This window comes from Bombina bombina, chromosome 3, assembly GCF_027579735.1.
Source record: "Bombina bombina isolate aBomBom1 chromosome 3, aBomBom1.pri, whole genome shotgun sequence".
NCBI classification, from domain to species: domain Eukaryota; kingdom Metazoa; phylum Chordata; class Amphibia; order Anura; family Bombinatoridae; genus Bombina; species Bombina bombina.
Genome location: NC_069501.1, coordinates 1,009,492,434 through 1,009,511,172, shown reverse-complemented (window position 1 = coordinate 1,009,511,172; position 18,739 = coordinate 1,009,492,434).

Below are 18,739 nucleotides of genomic sequence, written 5' to 3'. Positions count from 1 at the left end.
AGATCTAAATGATAGATTTTCCTGCTAGCATGTAGGGGAAGCCTTGAACTATACAAAGGGAGCCTAACATTAGCTGTAATAGTATGTGCAACATCAATATGAACCCTTATATGTTGTGAACGCAAGATTACGCCTCAAGTTTCTTACTATAGAGATTGTCCGCCAGTAAATAACCTATATTGGAAAGTAGGGATCAACCCAAACTCCTCACTACATGAGACATCCTGTAACTTTTTACCCAGCAGAAGATATCTTTGGTGCTCTGAAAGGGGGGGGGGGGGGAGAGGAAGTGCAAGATTTTCATTTTCACTACCCCATCGCTTGTCTTTGAAATACCCTATCACCACTAAGATGACCTCTAAAAGACTCACTAAAGGAGATAAAACAATTAAATCTACAGCTGTGTCTTCATTCTTTAAAACTGCTCAAACAGGTAAATCAGCAATGGAAACAGATGTAGACGACGAATCTGACACTGATTCCCAAAAACAACAGCAGGACAAAAGCCCACTAACTAAAGCCGACCTTAGGAACCTTGTCTCCAAAAAAGATATTGCAGATAACTTTAGTAAATTGTGGGACAAAATTGATTCTATACATACATCAGTGACCAGTAGTCTCTCTGAAATCAAATCAGATTTAATGGAGATGGGCAACAGGATAGAGACACTAGAAGACCAGAAAGACTCCATGGTGGATCAGATGGATGAAATGTCTCAAACTATCTCTACACAACAACAACAATTGGAAGAACTACAAGACAAAATGGAGGATCTAGAAAATAGGAGTAGGAGGAACAATCTTCGGCTCAAAGGAGTACCAGAGGAAGTGACCCAGACGGAAATCCTACCCTATCTCACCCAACTGTTTACTCAGATTACTAACTCACCTGCTGATTACACTTTCCAAATAGAAAGAGCACACAGAGCTCTAAAACCAAAACCGAAACCAGGCTTACCACCAAGAGACATCATCACCAAATTAACCTTTTTCCCAGACAAAGAAAAAATCTTACAGGCAGCAAGAAAACACCCAACGTATAAATACCAGGGCAATGTAATCCAATTCTATCAGGATCTCAGCATCAAGACTCTACGAAGGAGAGGAGCCTTACGCCCTCTCACCAGCCTACTCAGAAAACATCAAATCCCATATAGATGGGGGTTTCCATTTGCTCTGCACATCTCGAAAGACTCTAAGATAATTACTCTTAAAGATCCAGAGGATATACTAGAGATCTGAAAAATACTTGAGTTGGAACCTCCTACTATCCCAACCATGATGTCTACCCCAGTAAAGAGCAAAGATCCCGACAGTTACCCAAATACCTCCAAATGGCAGACAATCAATAACAAAAAACAGAAAGTAAAGGAAACCAGAGGAAAAGTATCCTAGACCATACTACTAGTAACTTGAACCTATAATTATAGACACTCTATACTATAATTCGGAGTAGATATACAAGAATAATGAAGTGCGATGGACTTCTGAATCCCAATCTAAAGCGAACATCCTATTAGGGTAATCTACCCTGAGAGACTCCGCATTAAACGTTGAAAACAAAATGTTATACATTGTTGTAGGGATAGATCCCCCTCAACATACTGTGTTCACTTGTATTTTTTTTTCGGTTGATTCTAGGAAAAAAAAAAAAAAAAAAATTAATATTCTTTAATGGCTCCCATGTTGAAGATTTCAGTTTATTGCTTTTTATGTTACTAACAATATATTTTTTTTTTAGTTCCCCTCCCCCTCCCAGTGACGACATAGCACAGACCACCAAGTATACTCTTGATCACCCACAAACTACACGGCCAAAGCACCAGATCCAAGATCCACAGGTAACAAAACTCATTCTGCTATACACCAACACGATCACGCCAATATGACTCCTAACATTAAAATATTATCCCACAATGTAAGGGGCTTAAACACAGATATTAAAAGGAGAATAGCGATGTCACAATACACTTCATTACATGCTAACATCCTGTTTCTTCAGGAGACCCATTTACTTAAGGAGAAAATTCCAAAATATTGGGCGAAACATTTCAACACTCACTTCCACTCTATGGCAACAACCAAAAAAAGGGGTACATCTATACTCATTCACTCCTCACTCAACTTCACACAAGAGGAGGTAATTACAGATATTGAAGGGAGATACATTATAGTTAAAGGACGAATAGCAGACTCGGAAATCACACTGTGCAATATCTATGCACCAAATGAGAACCAACATAGCTTTTTTCAGAACATATCACACCTGCTTACGCAGTGGTCTCACACCAAAATAATTTTAGCAGGAGATTTCAATATCACCATGAGACCTATTACCCCAACAGACACCAAACCCCTAACTCATAAGCAGACCAGACATAATCGCATTGTTAAGTCAATAAAAGAGAGCCTGCTGCCTCATTCCCTAATAGAAACATGGACTACTTTATATGGCGATACCACCGATACCACATTCTACTTGGCAGCACACAAATCTTATGTCAGACTAGATTATATATTTGTTAGTCAGATTCTACAGCCTTTATTGAGTGACTCTCGGATCCATACATGTGTGTGGTCGGATCATTCGATCATCACCTTACATGTGGGGGGACTGAGTGACCCGAATAGAAGTAAAACATGGACTTTTGACAAAACATGCATCAGAAACTCCCAAACACAGGACAACATACTTAAATTATTAACGGAGTACTGGCAAATAAACACAGATTCTGTCTCTAATCCGGGGATTACATGGGCAGCTCATAAAGCGGTTTTAAGGGGGATACTGATCAAGGAAAAGGCAATGCAGATTAGGAAATACAAACAAAATCTACAACAGCTACACAGAGACATCGAGGAACTGGAAAAGCGACATAAACTTACTAAAACACTAGCTATTCAACAAACCCTCCAAGTTAAGAAAAACGCTATAGCTACACTCCTTCATTCCCAAGCTGCCAGAGCTATACAGAAACTTCAGGCACAATATTTTATATTCGCAAACAAACCGGATAGATACATGGCGTATAAAATTAGAGAACGGCTTAGGGCCTCAGCGATCACCCACATAGAAACACCAAATAACACATTAACATCACACCCGCAGGAAATTGTAGATACTTTTGCGACATTCTATAGCGAACTTTACGACGGCAGGAAGGTCTTACACAATACTGAGACGGAGTCACTTACCTCAACATTTTTTACTCCCAACCTACTAAGAACCATATCTCACGAACAAAGGGCAACATTAAACGCACCTATATCCACCACAGAAATACTAGGAGCAATTAAAGACCTCAAATCAGGGAAAGCTGCGGGCCCCGATGGCTTTCCGGGTGAATATTATAAACTCTTTAAGACAGCATTAATCCCGCATCTGGTTAAACTTTGTAACTATATTATGGAAGGAGGGGATATACCACCTGAGCTATTAGCTGCCAAAATAGTAGTAATCCCCAAACCTGGTAGGGATCATAGAAAATGCCAAAATTATCGCCCAATATCTTTAATTAATCAAGATCTCAAAATCTTTACGAAAGTAATAGCAAACCGACTTAAGTATATATTGCCCCACCTAATTCATCCAGATCAAGTAGGTTTTATCAAAGGAAGGGAAGCCCCAGATAATATTCGTTGAGTCACCAATTTAATTCAAACTCTGAAAGAAACACGGACGCCTTCTCTGCTCCTTTCACTGGATGCGGAGAAGGCGTTCGATCGAATTGATTGGGATTATATGTTTCTGATACTACACAAAATGGGATTTAAGGGAGCATTCATCAAAGCACTAAAAACCATATATTCCTCCCCAGGAGCACAAGTATCATCGGCAGGATACAAATCTCAACCCTTCCCAATTCGTAACGGGACCAGACAGGGGTGCCCCTTGTCTCCGCTACTTTTTGCTCTATGTATAGAACCCCTCGCTGCCAAAATTCGATCGCAAACAGCTATAACAGGTGTTGAGATAAACTCGATGGAATATAAATTAGCCCTTTTTGCGGACGATATATTGTTGACTTTAACGAACCCACTGACATCACTAACTAATCTTTATCAAACCCTACCGACCTTTACTGCTATATCAGGCTTTAAAATAAATGCAGGAAAATGTGAAGCCCTTTCTATAGCGATCCCCAGGCAGACCCAGACACTCTTAGAGTCTAATTTTAACTTTAGATGGATGAAACAATCTCTAAAATATTTAGGAATCCACCTCCCAGACTGCCCCACACAGCTATATAGAATGAACTATATTCCATTATTCAAACAAATTAAAAAAGATCTATCGAAATGGAAAAGTTATAATTTCTCGTGGTTGGGCAGAGTGGCGGCAGCAAAAATGAATGCCTTACCAAGGATATTATACCTTTTTAGGACCCTACCCATTAAAATAATGAAAGCAGACTTAGAGAACTTACAAAAAGAAATTCAAATCTTCATTGGAGGTAATAAGGCAAACAGAATAGCAAAATCAATATTAAATAGACACAAAAAGTTGGGGGGCATTGGGGCCCCTAACTTAATAGATTATTATAACTCTGCTAGACTGGCACAAGATGTCTTGTTATTGAAAAGATCTCAGGAGATTATCTGGCCTAGTTTGGAAGCTAATTTGGGTGGATGTGATGACAGCGATTCAATTATCTGGGATCCAGAGAACACACAAACAAATAAAGAGTCACTTGGACCCTATACTGCAAACCTCACAGTAGCCACTTGGAGAAAGGCAAAAACGAAATACAAATTGATCCCACATTATTCTTTATACATACCAATGAGATTCATTTTACCTAATGAACTTAGACTCCAACTCAAAAAATGGGAAAATAAGGGCCTATATAGAGTGGCAGACTACCTAGAGGGGGGACATGTAAAGACGTTCAACCAACTTCAAAAACAGATACACCCAATTAAATTACACTGGTACATGTATTTGCAAATACAATCAGCTACACAAACTTATCTGAGGAAACCAAGAGATCACAACATCTCCCCAATAGAACTCTTAGGTAAAACAGTAGACCGCAACAAACATGCCATTTCCATTTTGTACATAGCCATACAAGATACACAAATCAAAACAAAAACATCCATTATGGTGGCATGGGAAAAAGAATTATCTATCAGTAAAGACGTTAAAGAATGGGAAACGATATTCCAGAAGGCAGGGAAAGGACTTATAAGCGTGGACCTTAAAGAGAATGTTATTAAAACTATATATCGCTGGTACTTAACACCTACCAGAACAGTACATATGAATACGCAAGGGAGTAGATACTGTTATAGAGGATGCAGGGACATAGGAACATACAGACATATGTGGTGGGATTGTAAGGAAATTACAGGGATTTGGAGAAGGCTGTCCACCTTCCTCAGTCGACTTCTAGACGAAAACATTGACCTTACAATACAACAGGCCCTCCTACATGAGAATATCAGCAAGTACAATAACCACATCAACACATTTATAAGGATTTTATGCACAATCACAAGGACTTGTATAGCCAGGCACTGGAAAACAGGCAGTCCCGACTGGTCAGAAATATACCACAAAATTCAACATACATACACAATGTACGAACTAGCGTCAAACACTCTAGATAATAAAGACACGATACAAGCGGTGTGGTATTATTGGATAAGTAAGTAAACCCTAACTATCTAAGATGACAAAGGAGAATAACTCATGGTGGCTAATATTACAACTAACTTCACCTATAGAAACACATATAATACAAACTAAGAAATTAAAATAGCTATGTCGTCACCCCTCACCCCCTTCCCTCCCCTGTTGTTTTTTTTTTGTTTATTTAATCCAGTTGTCTCAATCATACTCTTTCTCAATGGTACCCCACTAGATATAGCATGTCTATAGAAGGAAACATGATATGTGGTTCTAATGTTTTATATTATTCCCTAAGTATTCTGGACCCACTCAGCCTCAAAGACATTTCAAAAGTTCAAACATCTGTTTATAAAGAAGAAGAGGTATGGAAATAACATTAGACTGTGGACTGAACACCTTTGTAACTTAAATGACTGTAAGATTGTGTCATTAACTAATATCTGAAAAGATAGATGTAGAGACGACCAGAATATATTGGGGTATTGCAGATTGAGTAATAAGATCTATAATTTGATTGATGATATAATGTTGTAAACCTTTTTCCAGAGAGGTCGAATAATAGACACCATTTGAGAGAAAGGTATGTTTATTTCTGTCAAAATATGTTATGAAACTTTAATAAAAAATATTCAAACATAAATCTAAATACAAAGTAACTTACCACTAAAATAAAACCTAAACTAGCTACAATATAACTAATAGTTATTTTGTAGCTAGCTTAGGTTTTATTTTTATTTTAAAGGTACTTTTGTATTTATTTTAACTAGGTAGTTAGTAAATAGTTAATACCTATTTACTAACTAGTCTACCTAGTTAAAATAAATACAAAATTACCTGTGAAATAAAAATAAAACCTAAGCTGCCTTACACTAAATCCTACCATTACAAAATTAAAAAACTAGCAATATTAAAAATAAAAACACTAAAATTACAAATAATAAAAAAAACTACAATTACAAAAAATAACAAACGAAATTATCCAAAACAATAAAAATTATTCCTATTCTAATATCCTTTAAAAAAATAAAAAACACCCCAAAATAAAAAAACCCTAATCTATAATAAGATACCAAGGGCCCTTAAAAAGGTCTTTTGTTTGCCCTTAAAAGGGCCTTTTGCAGGGCATTGCCCTAAAGTAAACAGTTTTTTTGCTACAAAACAAACACCCCCTAACAGTATACAATCCCCCACCCCCCAAACCCACAAAATAAAAATAAAGTAAAACCTAATCTACCCATTGCCCTGAAATGGGCATTTGTATGGGCATTGCCTTTAAAAGGGCATTTAGCTCTTTTGCTGCCCAAGCCCTAATCTAAAAATAAAAACCCACCCCAAAACGAAAAAAAAAAAAAATACACAAAATAACAAATTATCAAAAATTATAAAAAATATTCCTATTCTAATACCCATTTAAAAAAAAACATCCCAAAATAAAATTATATTGGCTGATTTGAACAGCCAATAGAATGCGAGCTCAATCCTATTTGCTGATTGGATCAGCCAATAGGTTTGAAGCTCATTCAGCCAATAGGATTTTTTCACCTTTTATTCCGATTGGCAGATAGAATTCTATCAGCCAATCGGAATTAAAAGGACGCTATATTGGATGACGTCATTTAAAGGAACCTTCATTCGTCGTTCGTCGTCGGGAGAAGAGGATGCTCCACGTCGGATGTCTTGAAGATGAAGCCGCTCCGCGCAGGATGGATAAAGATAGTAAATGCAGTCTGGATGAAGACTTCTGCCTGTCTGGAGGACCACTTCTGCTGGCTTGGATGAAGACTTCTCCCAGCTTCGTTGAGGACTTCTTGCCGCTTGAATGAAGACTTCTCCTGGCTTCGTTGAAGATGGATGTCCAATCTTCAAAACTGTAAGTGGATCTTCGGGGGTTAGTGTTAGTTTTTTTAAGGTTTTTTTGGGTGGGTTTTATTTTTAGATTAGGGCTTATGGGCTGAAAAAGAGCTTAATGCCCTTTTAAGGGCAATGCCCATACAAATGCCCTTTTCAGGGCAATGGGGAGCTTAGGTTTTTTTAGTTAGGATTTTTTTGGGGGGGCTGGATGTGTGGGTGGTGGGTTTTACTGTTGGGGGGTTGTTTGTAAAAAAATTTTTACAGGTAACAGAGCTGATTTCTTTGGGGCAATGCCCCGCAAAAGGCCCTTTTAAGGGCTATTGGTAGTTTAGTTTAGGCTAGGGTTTTTTTTTTTTGGGGAGGCTTTTTAATTTTGATAGGGCTATTAGATTAGGTGTATTTAGTTTAAATATCTGATAATTTCTTTTTTTATTTTGTGTAATTTAGTGGGGGTTTTTGTAATGTAATTGTATTTAATTTAGGTAATTGATTTAATTGTAGTGTAAGGTTAGGTGTTAGTGTAAGAAAGGTTAGGTTTTATTTTACAGGTACATTTGTATTTATTTTAGCTAGGTAGTTAGTAAATAGTTAATAACTATTTAGTAACTAGTCTACCTTGTTAAAATAAATACAAACTTGCCTGTAAAATAAAAATAAACTCTAAGATAGCTACAATATAACTATTAGTTATATTGTAGCTAGCTTAGGGTTTATTTTATAGGTAAGTATTTAGTTGTAAATAGGAATTATTTAGTTAATGATAGGAATTTTTATTTAGATTTATTTTAATTATATTTAAGTTGGGGGTGTTAGGGTTAGGGTTAGACTTAGGTTTAGGGGTTAATACATTTAGTATAGTGGCGGCGACGTTGGGGGCGGCAGATTAGGGGTTAATAAATGTAGGTAGGTGGCGGCAATATTAGGGGCGGCAGATTAGGGGTTAATAAAAATGTAACTAGTGTTTGCGATGCGGGAGTTCGGTGGTTTAGGGGTTAATATGTTTATTATAGTGGCAGCGACGTTGGGAGCGGCAGATTAGGGGTTAATAACATTATGTAGGTGTCGTGATGTTGGGGGCAGCAGAATAGGGGTTAATAAATATAATGTAGTTGCCGGCGATGTTGGGGGCAGCAGATTAGGGGTTCAAAAGTATAATGTAGGTGTCGGCAATGTCGGGGGCAGCAGATTAGGGGTTAATAAATATAATGTAGGTGTCGGCGATGTCGGGGCGGCATATTAGGGGTTAATAAGTGTAAGATTTGGGGTGTTTAGACTCGGGGTTCATGTTAGGGTGTTAGGTGTAAACATAAATTTAGTTTCCCCATAGGAATCAATGGGGCTGCGTTCAACTTTTAATGCAAAATATTCTAAAGAAAACCCTATTTAAAGGGACATAAAATGTGACAGTTTGCTGGGCATTTTATTATTGCACTAGTGCTTGCACAGAAGTGTGTTAGCCTCTTGCAAAAGAGTTAAACACATAGTCAATGTCAGTTCTGAGACAGCAATACACATCTGTGCAGACCCAGATGGGCTCATAGGACATGTTTATTGACAAGCCATTAGTGTATTGCTTTTCTGGAGATGACTTTGACTATGTGCTTAACATTTTGTTGGAGTTAAACACAGTTTTGTGTAAACAATAGCAATATTAAAACTAGCAGCATGCAAGCTCATCGCCATCAACAACCTGTGCAGCCAGTGGAAGAAAATATAAAATGTAGGTATTTTTTTCCACTACATGAAAAAAATCTTGTAAACTCTGATATTTTTGGTACAAATACACACAGATGTTAAATTTATTTTGTTCTGAAATATAAATATCATATGATGTTGCTCTCAAAGGAAAACATGGAATGTTGTAGATTATATGTAATCCAGGGGTCAACAAATGTGTTTAAAATTAGAACTTAGAAATTCAATTTACCACAATACAAAAATACCACACTTACTTGATAAAAGAACAAATTAACAATTTTTAATGTGATGTGTGTCTATATATATATATATATATATATATATATATATATGTGTGTGTGTGTGTGAGATGTGTGTGTATGTGTATATATGTGTGTGTGTGTATGTGTATAAATATATATATATATATATATATATATATATATATATATATATATATATATATACATATACACACACACATACATATACATACATACAAACAAATATGCCATGTGAGTGGTTTACACACATACACATTTTACAGCCTTACAGTCTACAAACTTTGTTGTCAAAGTGCCCTAAAGGCTGTAAATCACAATTGGCAGCTTGTAATAAAGAGCAGAGCAGCTAGTCCCACTTAACCTACACACCTCCAAGGCCTTTATAGAACAAAAACATTCATCCTGAAGCAGAATTTAAACTCCTGGCTATAAAAAAGGAATACAGCACATAACAAGTGAATACACTGCAACCCTCTCTGGTAGCCAAGGGGTTAAAGTGCTCTGCTTGTTATGCTTTCATTCTAGGCAGCATTAGAAGCCTTGTACCGTCCTAACCTGTTCTGAAGCTTTCATTCCTAAGCAAAAAGTTTCTGCACCACATCAGCATGGAGCTTGGCTGTGTGAGGCAATAGAAGTACATAAAATAAAAGTGAAACTAAACATGCCTGACAAAAATGGGAGGGGTTTAGTTTTAATCTTTGCCCCTCTCTCCTTCATGGCTCCCTCAACTGCTGTAACATATTCCCAATGAAACACTCGACTTTGTAGGCACCTGGCAGCACAATTCTTACTAAAATAAATGCCCTCATAAAAATAAAAAAATATTTTTCTTTTTTTATTTTTATTACTGACAGGCAGGCACCCCTCACTGCAAGGCGCCTGTAGGCACATGCCTACTGTGCCTAATGGGAAATCCAGCCCTGGCTGCGTTACGGAGCTTTACGCTGCTTTTTTGCAGGTGTTAGGCTTTTTTTCAGCCGGCTCTCCCCATTGATGTTTATGGGGAAATCGTGCACGAGCACGTAAAACCAGCTTATCGCGGCTCTCAGCAGCACTGGTATTGGAGTGCGGTATGGAGCACAATTTTACTCTACGCTCACTTCTTGCCTAATAACGCCGGGTTTATGAAAACCTGTAATACAAGCGTTGTAGGGAAGTGAGCGGTGACAATAACATGCAAGTTAACACTGCACCCCTCTTACCGCAAAACTCGTAATCTAGCCGTTTGTATTTTGATTTAAATAGGTATTATTAGTTAATAATTGTAACTTTAATTTAGTTATATTTTAATTATGCTAAAGTTAGGGGGTGTTAGGTTTAGGGTTAGGGGTTAATATAGTTTAAATTAGGTGTTTGCGATGTAGGAGTTAATAGATTTAGTTAGTATTGGCGATGTTTGTGAACAGCGGTTTAGGGGTTAATAGCTTTAGTTAATGTTGGCGATGTGGGGGGTGAGGTTTAGGGGTTAATAGGTTTAGTTTGTGTCGGCGATGTGTGGGGGTGCAGTTTAGGGGTTAATAGGTTTAGTTTGTGTCTGCGATGTGTGTGGGGGGGTGCGGTTTAGGGGTTAATAGGTTTAGTTCATGTAGGGGATGTTTCGAAATGGCAGTTTAGGGTTAATAGGTTTAGTTAGTGTTGGCAATGTGGAGGGGGTGTGGTTTAGGGGTTAATAGGTTTAGGTAGTGTTAGTTTTGTGGGGGGACTGCGATTTAGGGGTTGATAGCTTTATTTAGTGGCGGTGGCAGTTTAACATAATTTTGTTTCGGCAATCGCCGGAACATTAGCTAGAAATAACTATTTGGTCCATAATAAAGATTCGGTCCGACATTAATAATATTTCGGTAACGCTTTTGAATGGATACGAATTTCAAAATTCAGAATGACACGAATAAATCCCGAAACCAAATTACCGACACATACCAAATTATTACGAATGTCTCCAAGAGTATTTTTTTTATGTCCTGAATCGAAACGAAGCGAACCAAACTTTTTCGAGTGCGCACAAGTCTAGGAAACCCACCACCCAACCAACCCCCCAACCAACCCCTCAAAATAAAAAACCTACGTCTTAAAAAAACCTAAGCTACCCATTGCCCCTAAAGGGGCATTTGTATGGGTATTGCCCTTAAAAGGGCATTCAGCTCTTTTACTGCCCTTCAAAGTGCATTCAGCTATTTTAACCTCCCCAAAGCCCTAATCTTAAAAAAAAAACACCCCAAAAAATGAAAAAATAAAAACCCAAGTAACTCTAACCCCAGAATATCTACTCATAGTTTCTGAAGTCCGGACATCAATCTCCATCCAGGCAGCGAGAAATCCTATTCCAGATGGCAACACCTTCATCCATCTTCTATCTTAATCCCATCGGCGCATAGTAGAGCTATCCTGGGAAACGATGATATCCTGCGTGGAGTGTCCTCTTCATACAGCCACCGCCGTACACTGATGTTGAATGCAAGGTACCCATTTCAAAAGGGCATACCTTGCATTCCTATTGGCTAATTTTAGTCTTCAAATGCAAATCAGCCAATAGGATAAGAGCTTCTGAAATCCTATTGGCTGTTCAAAACAGTCAATAGGATGAGAGCTACTGAAATCTTATTGGCTGATTTGAACAGCCAATAGGATTTTAGTAGCTCTCATCCTATGGGCTGTATTGAACATCTCATAGGATTTCAGTAGCTCTCATCCTATTGGCTATTAATAACTTTATTTAGCGTCGGTAAGTAAAGTAAGTTTGGTTTGAGCAGTATTTGTACATTTGAATAACAATTATATTCTTAAATTGAGCATATGCAAAAGCTGCTCTGCACGGGTAAAATATAGTTTTCAAGTGTATATGGGTATGTGTATATACATACACTGTGGGCCAGATTACGAGTGGTGCGCTAATATTTACACACGAGGGGAAAGGGGTTTATTGCAGCTTTTTGTGTGCGTCACGTTTATTGCTCATATTACAAGTTGAAAGCAAACGTGATCGCTTGAGAGAAACTAAAGTTAACGCTCGTCGGGATATCGTGTCCTCTGGCTCTGGCTAACAATTTCGCAAGACAAAATGGTGTCACAAAAGACTTAAAAAATACATTTAAAAATACAGTTACACTGAAAATAACATTAAAATTATTACAAAAAATATTGCACAAAAAAGTTATAAGGGCTCAAAGATATAAGGTCTCAGGCGTTAAAATAAAATAAAAAAAAAAAACGGCAGGCATAGAGCTTTAACATTGAGATACATACCTATACATGTCTGAAGACGTATATATACAGTATATATATATATATATATATATATATATATATATATATATATATATATATATACACATATATATATATATATATATTTATATGTGTGTACAGATGTATTTATGTATTTATATGTGTATATACTGTATGTATTTACAGACATATATACTCATATGAATACATAAATATATGTCAGCGCTACAGAATTTTGTGGCGCTATACAAATAAATAAAAATAATAATATGTATACATATATAGAGATATATATATATAATTGCATTGGAGACCTTAGCATTAAGTAGATGAAAACATGAAAAATAATATGTATGCAATATTCATATTTAATAAAGTGTAATACTGTGTATTTACTGTAAATATTTCACATAGCACATCTGCACATAGCAGAATATGTTCTATGTATTTTTAAATAGATATCCCTTTAAATAGATATTTATGTATATATTTATACATATATGTAATTATATATATATATATATATATATATATATATATATATATATATATATATATATATATATATATATATATATATATATATATATATATATAGGCATAAATATATGTTTGCGCAAGAAAACATCATATATGTATTTAGAAATATGTATTTCTGAATAAATAGAATATATTCTGCTATGTGAAGAACACTCGAATGTGAGATATTCATATTTTCATGTTGGGTTAGCGCACTTGAGAATAAGAGATCGGGTTTGCGTGCGAGTAGGGTGTTAGTTTTTTTTCCACTTTATTTGCTCTTTTGATTTGTATGGGGAATACGTTAATGCACATGCGTTAACCTAAGTTTGGCTTTTTGTGCTCTTCGGGTTAGCACTCATCTGAAAAGAGTTTACTTTCAACTTGTAATATGAGCGTGTCAGGATGCTAGGAAACATGCAAATTGATCCAAGTGGTGATCCTGTTCATCCATCCTGGAAATTATGGCAGGTAAATGTGGATTATTAGCACCATCAGGATCCATGGCCCTTGCGTAATGTCAGGATGCCAGGAATCAGACTGAGACGAGAAGTGCAAAAATAATCACACCTTTATTAATAGCAAAAAATAATAAAAAGTCCACAAGTCAAATAACAAGTCAGGAATCAAAACCAGAGCTGGTAGTCAGACGAGCTGAGTCAGGAGCCAAAGTGAATAGTCAGACGAGCCAAGTCAGGAGCCAAAGAGAGTAGTCAGACGAGCCGGAATCAGGAACAAGGAGAACAACAGAGTCAGGAACAAGCCAGGGATCAGGAACAGGAACCAGGAGGGACGTCAGACAGCCAGGTAATACACAGGAGCTCTCACAAACAGGTCTGAGACAACGCAAGGGCAAAGCATACTGAACAGAGGCCCTTAAAATAATAAGTGATGACATCACAATTCTGAGACTGCATCCTGTCTCACATGAATGATGTACACCAACATCACACAGTATGCACCAGATTCAACAAGAGAGGTGAGTAAAATGGCTGCTAGCAGCACATGGCAAACAAAACAGGGAAAAAACCCTGAGAGTACCTGGCATGCTAGTACCCTCGAGTAGATGCCTCCATTCCTTGAGTGCCAAAATTATGGCCAGTAATTCCCTGTCACCAATTTCATAATTGCACTCCGCTTGAGACAATTTCTTAGAGAAGAAACCACACAGATGCAAGGAACCGTCAGGCGTAGGACGTTGAGACAAGAGGGCACCTACTCCAGTCTCAGACGCATCGACCTCAAGAATGAAAGGCAGGACAGGGTTAGGATGAGCCAGAACTGGAGTGGCAGTAAAGGCAATCTTAAGACTATCAAAGGCCTTAATGGCAGTAGGTGACCAATGGAGTGGATCATTCTCTTTATGGGTCATGTCAGTGATAGGTTTGACCAAGGAAGAAAAGTTTTTAATAAACTTTCTATAGTAATTGGTGAACCCCAAAAAACCTTGAATAGACCGAAGACCAACTAGGTGAGGCCACTGCAGAACTGCAGATAACTTGTCAGGATCCATGGAGAACCCTGCGACGGAGATAACATAACCTAGGAAGGTTACTTGAGTCTGATGGAACTCACATTTCTTGAGTTTACAAGACAAACCATTCTCACGTAGTCTCTGAAGAACCTGTGTAACATCAGAACGATGAGCCTCAAGTGTGGATGAGTGGATGAGGATGTCGTTGTGATATACCTTTAAGGTATATCACCTGTTTGGCCTCTAACCCTATAAAAGGCTTCCTGTTCCTGTATCTCATTGCCTGAATATTGAAGGACAAACACTGCTGTGCATCTGAGTTTCTTAATTGCTCTGATTGTTACTGCAGTATTTCAAACTTTCTACTACAAGTTTTGTTGCTATTTTTCTATTTGTTATTTTGCTAGCAGTTTTGCTACTATTCCTTTTTTGTGCATTATTGGGTAAACCTCTTCTCAGCCTTTTCTCAGGAAACTTCCATTTGTACATTTACCGTTACGCTGACAGGAGTCAGCTGTTTGCAGAATCTCTCAGCAAGGACACGGTGTTTGCAGGACCGGAAGTCAGTCACGCACATACCCGCTGCTGTGTAAACACTGAACACGCCGAGGAGGTCAGGTATCATAGCGGTTACCACTTCAAGCATATTACTTTTCTCATTACTTGTGTTTATACAAAACCTTATATCAACTGTTACTAATACAAATACCGGAACTCATCCTAAGACTGTTTACCTAATCTCTGCTCATTGCTGGATTCCTCTCAATACCTGAGCTTCTGTGTGTGTATGTATTGATCGGGGGTGTGTGTGTGAAGACAGAAAGACTCAATCAGATCATACTTCATCATTTGTGAAAAGACTTTTTACTGCTTCTATTACCAATTCAAACTAGCATCTCCTTGCTAAGCTACTCATATCAGAGCCAGCCCACGCTGAGAGAACTATCTTAAAGCATAAAATCTGCTCTCTTATATCTGAAACTACTTAACATCAAAACTAGCTCACTGTGTTGTTACTAAGAGTAATCAGTGACTCCTGAGTATTTTTCACAAAAGAGCAACAAAAACTTATTTTTGTAGCATTTATAACGTATTTGTTACATAATATTCAGGCCATATAAACATTAGTATCAGGTTATTAAACCATGGATCCTAATGAAATCAAAAAGGAATTTAATAATGTGTACCAGAAGTTAGATTTCTTAGCTCATGCATTAAATGAAGTTAAAGCTGAAAACACAGCTATCAAAACCTTGATAAAGGATTCATTAACCCCTAAGGAACCACAGCTTCCTGAGCCACACATACAAACACCTACACCCTTCTCAGGGAAAAGGTCAGAGTTCCGTGACTTTAAAAATGCATGCTTCCTTTTATTTTCTATGAAGCCACGTACCTATCCTACAGATAGAATCAGAGTCTGCACAACTATCTCTTATTTGATTGGTGAACCGCGGACTTGGGCTAATAGATTTTTTGAGAACAATGACCCAATATTAGATTCACTTCAAGAATTCTTTTCTGCTTTAGCTAGTTTATATGAGGACTCAAACAGTCAGCTAAATGCAGAGACAAAATTAAGAGCTCTCAAACAAGGGAAAAGAACAGTGGAAGAATACACCACTGACTTCCAAATGTGGGCTTCTGAATCTCTTTGGAATGAGATCAGCCTGAAAAATCAATTTAGGTTGGGACTCTCAGAGACTCTGAATGACGAGCTATCTCGTTTGGAAATGCCTGAGACACTTGCATCATTAATTAAACTCAGTACTACACTTGATCGCAGATTAAGAGAAAGAAAGGCAGAAAAGGGTTACTATGATCCTACCCCCAGACGCATGACTCAAACTACCCAAGGTCACGATAGAAACCAATCCACACCCATGGAAATAGGTACTATCAAGGGACCATTATCTGCAGAGGAAAAGACCAGGAGGAGACTGGCGAATCTTTGCCTTTACTGTGCACACAAAGAGCACACAGTATCCTCATGTCCTCTATTGGCCAAACAAAAGAAGGGTAAGACTAAGACCACTATATTTGTGTGTAAAACCAAAACACCTACTCCAAACCAACTCACTTTATCCATTTCTTTACAGTGGGATCAAACACATACCCAGACTGATGCCTTAATAGATTCCGGAGCATCTGGGATATATATAGATGCTGATTATGTATATAGAAATAAAATTCCTGTTGTGTGTAAAAAGCAACCAGTCTTTGTCAAATTAATTGATGGTTCTTTAATACAAAAAAGGCCTATAACCCATCACACCATTCCTTTACTTACCACAACACTAGATGGACATACAGAATATTTAGTCTATGATATAATTCCTATTGATAGACATGAAATAATTCTAGGGTACTCATGGTTGAATACACATAATCCAAACATAGATTGGTCGCATAATTCCATTCTCTTAAATTCGGATTACTGTACTAAAACTTGTTTTCCACATTGTTCGATATCAAGCCTGGAGACTGGTTTACCATTGGCATATTCTGATTTGGTAGATGTGTTCGATCTCAAAGAAGCGGACAGTTTACCACCTCATAGGCCCTTTGACTGTCCAATAGATATAATTCCTGGTTCACAAATCCCATATGGGAAAATCTACCCATTATCTCAAACCGAACTCGAACACTTACGCACATATCTAGATGATAACCTCAAAAAAGGTTTTATTTCACATTCCACATCACCAGCAGCAGCTGGAATCTTTTTTGTAAAAAATAAGGACCACTCACTACGGCCCATAATAGATTATAGAGGCCTCAATGCAATTACCATAAAAAATCGTTACCCACTCCCCTTGATACCAGAATTGATAGAAAGATTGACAAATGCAACAATTTATACCAAACTAGACCTTAAAGGTGCTTATAACTTAATTCGCATCAAAAAAGGGGATGAATGGAAAACAGCCTTCAGGACACGCTATGGCTTATTCCAATACAACGTGATGCCATTTGGTTTATCTAACGCCCCAGCGACTTTTCAATATTTTATTAACGAAATATTTCACGATCTCATAGACATATGCGTCATCATCTATCTAGATGATATTCTGGTATATTCCAAATCCCTTAAAGAACATGAAAAACATGTAAGATGGGTCCTGACACGGCTACGAGAGCACCGACTGTTTGCAAAGATGGAAAAATGTAATTTCCATGTTCAACAAATAAAATTTCTTGGATATATCATTTCACCTAATACAATTCAAATGGACCCAGACAAGATCATTGCAATAACTAATTGGCCACAACCTAAAACCCTGAGAGCACTCCAGAGGTTTCTGGGATTCTCCAATTTTTACAGAAAATTTATAAATAAATTTTCAGACATTGTGAAGCCACTCACATTACTTACCAGAAAGAACTGTAACTACAAATGGAATGACGAGGCTCAAAAAGCATTTCTTACTCTAAAACATTTATTCACAGTTGCACCTGTGTTAACCCTGCCTGATTATACTTCACAGTTCATCCTAGAAGTAGATGCTTCTAATTATGGACTAGGAGCTGTCTTATCCCAGAAGGATAAAACTACTCAGGAATTATATCCAATAGAGTACTACTCCAGATCTTTACTCCCAGATGAACTAAACTACAATGTGGGAGATAAAGAACTTCTAGCGATTAAAGCTGCTTTGGAGCATTGGAGGCACCTTCTGGAAGGTTCTCCAGAACCTTTCCTAATATACACTGACCATAAGAACTTAGAATACTTACGGAAAAACAAGACTCTCTCGGCCCGACAAGTTCGCTGGTCTTTATTCTTAGACCGTTTCAATTTTTTAATCACCTATCGACCTGGAAACAGTAATACTAAAGCTGATGCACTATCTCGAATACCGAATGTCAATTCGAGTCTGGATACCCTCAATCCGATTATTCCTCAAGAAAAATTCTTGGGATCCCTAACCTCTCTTGAAAGTGAGATACTATCTGAAACTCTTAAAGAGACAGAGTTACCAAGTGACTGTGAGAAAGACGAAGCCACCGGACTTTACCTTCACAACAAGAAAATCTATGTTCCCAAAACACTCAGAGATGTCATTTTACATC